Source organism: Crocodylus porosus, unplaced genomic scaffold, assembly GCF_001723895.1.
Source record: "Crocodylus porosus isolate Cpor-Errol unplaced genomic scaffold, CroPor_comp1, whole genome shotgun sequence".
NCBI classification, from domain to species: domain Eukaryota; kingdom Metazoa; phylum Chordata; order Crocodylia; family Crocodylidae; genus Crocodylus; species Crocodylus porosus.
The window spans coordinates 78,047,712-78,050,623 of record NW_017728949.1 but is presented as its reverse complement, the minus strand read 5'-3'; positions in this window follow the sequence as shown (position 1 = coordinate 78,050,623).

Sequence of the window (2,912 nt, the reverse complement as noted above, 5' to 3'; positions counted from 1 at the left end):
CACAACTGGCCAGTTTGGCCAAGAGGTGATCATGGGATACCAGATCAAAAGCTTTTTTGAAGTCAAGATATATGACATCAATCTCCTTTGATCAAGCTTTTGAGATAAATTCTTCAGCAAGTATGTGCTGGGGTATGGGATCTGACTCTGTTCATCTCCATTCTTCATTTGCTCAGAGATAAACAGGATTGTCTGTATTGTCCTCAATACACTCACAATACTTCTAGCTGGGTACATGTACATGAGATGTTACTGTGCATTTATTTAGTAGCAGCCCGGCAATGCACAGTAATGGTAACATGGCCCAGCAACGGCAGAAGCCACAGTAGGGACCCGGCTCCAGAGAGAGACATGCGGGTGAATTCCCGCTGTACCCCTGTGAGCCCAGGGACCCCAAGGAAGAGACCCAAGACCCCTGATGAGCCCCAGCCTGCCCGCAGGTAAGCAGAGGCCTGTGGTGGGAGGAATGTAGCCAGCTGGGAGCCGGTTGAGTGGAGGCAGAGAGGGTTAGGCTCCCCCCAGCTCCTACTTTGTCCAGCCACCCAAGGAGCCACATGACCAGATCCTTGCAAATAGACCACACAAACAGGTACACTTCTGGGCCCGGCGTGCCAGTTAGTGTGGAGTTTGAGCAGGAGGGTGAGCGGAAGGGCCCGAGGTCCTGCTTGTGAGCCCCCTAGGGTAGACAGTTCCAGCCACAGCTGGCCTACTAGTGGCATGATGCAGATGGGCACGCATTGCAACCCAAGGGTCCCCTAAGGGTCTGCAGCCCCCACTCCTGGCTCCTCAGAGGCCTCCACCCAGACAGAGCCCACGGTTTTGGGCTCCACACAGATGGAGCCTCTGGCTCTTGGCTGTGGGGGCTTCCTGACACTCTTTCAGGGTCTGGGGTCTGAGAGCATGGCCACCTCCCCTTGTGAGGTCTGCTCCCTTTTGGGGTCTCTGGTGCACCAGCTGGAGGACCTCCAGGCCCCAGTCCAGAGACTGCGTGCCATCAGGGACTGTCAGGAGATTGACTCCTACTGCCAGGCCTTTCTCCCCTGGGAGATGGAAGGTAAACCATGGTCACTCTCCAAGACAAGGGAGGACTCAGGCACCTCCCATTCTGTCCAGGCAAGGGGTTGGACCAAGGTGGCCAAGGGCCCCAAGGCCCGCCACACCAAGGTCCCCGCCCAACTGGAGCTTTGCAACAGGTATGAACCTCTTGCAGCCCCAGGAGAACCTGCTAAGTTGCCAGCTCCTGCAGGCAACACAGGCTCAACTGTAGCTACTGCCCCTGCTCTCCCTAAGACAAAACGCTAAATGTTTGTCATAGGAGACTCCATCCTGAGGGGGACTGAGGAAGTAATTTGCCACCCCAGCCACTTGGCTCAGGAAGTCTGCTGCGGAGAAGCTCACTCCAAGACATTGCAGAGAAGATCCCTGAGCTTCTCTGGTCCACTGACCACTACCCTATGCTCCTTATTCATGTGGGCACAAATGACTCGGCTCGGAGGACTCCCAGCCTGGTCATGAAATGCTGCAGGGATTTGGGAGCAGGGCTTAAGGGGTTGAGAGTGCAGGTGGTGTTTCCATCAATCCTCCCAGTCTCGGGCTACGGGCTGAGGAGGGAGAGAAGGATCAGAGAAACAAAGACTGCAGCACTGGTGTCATCAGGAAGGCTTTGGCTTCTATGACCACAGTCCGCTCTTCGGAGAGAAAGGGAGCGAGCTGCTGGGAAGGGACGGCGTCCACCTCTCTCCGCTGGGGAGGAGGCTCGTCTCAGCCAGATTGGCTGACCCGCTCCACCAGGCTTTAAACTAAGCCCGCCAGGGGATGGAAGGATTACCGCCACTGCTGATCCGCTGAACAACCCTTGCAAAGCCAGCAGGCCAAGGCACTTAAGGGACCCCACCCCTGCCCCAGCCCTGGGGTGAGCTGTAGGCAAGGCAAGGGCTCCCAAAGGGACACTAGACTGCCTGTGCACAAATGCCAGGAGCTTGGGGAATAAACAGGAGGAACTTGTTCTCCTGCTTAACACAAATAACTATAATGTCATAGGGATAATGGAGACCTGGTGGGACTCCACCCATGACTGGACCACAGGTATAGATGGCTATACCCTGTACAGGAGGGATCAAGTGGACAAAAGGGGCAGGGGTGTAGCTCTCTATGTCAAGGAAAGCTACGCATCCCTGCAAGCTGACACTGGTGCCTAAGGTGGGTGACTGGAGACCCTCTGGGTTAAAATCCATGGGGAACACGGTACAGGGGACACAGTGGTGGGAGTCTACTACAGACCTCCTGCCCAGGATCAAGAGCTTGACCAGGAGTTCGCCAGCTAACTGGCTGAGGTCACACACTCCCAGTCCGTTGTTGTTATGGGAGACTTCAACTACCCAGACATCTTGTGGGAAGAGCGCTCGGCCAAATCTGAATGGTCGCAAAGCTTTCTCTTGTGCGTGGATGAGCTCAGGAAGTCTATGAGCTGATGAGAGGTGAAGCATTGCTCGACCTGGGTCTGGCAACAGGGGAACGACCTAATCAGAGACCTAATGATCGAAGGGAAGCTGAGTGACAGTGACCATGAGCTGATTACCTTCACAATCTGCTGTAAAGCAGGCAAGTCAGTCAGCAATACAGAAGTCCTCAACTTCAGGAAAGCTGACTTTGACAAGCTCAGGAGGCTTGTCAGTAAGGCCCTAAAGGGACACAACCCAAAGGGGAAGGGAGTTCAGGATGAGTGGTTGCTTTTCAAAGGAGCGATCCTGGATGCACAAGCAAAGTCTATTCTGTCTCGGAGGAAAGGCAGAAAAAGGGCACAGAAGTCCCCTTGGCTTTGCAGGGAGCTAGTGGACCTCCTGCATCTAAAAAGACAGACCTACAAAGGATGGAGGCCTGGATCCACCTCCAAGGAGGAATACTCTGCACTG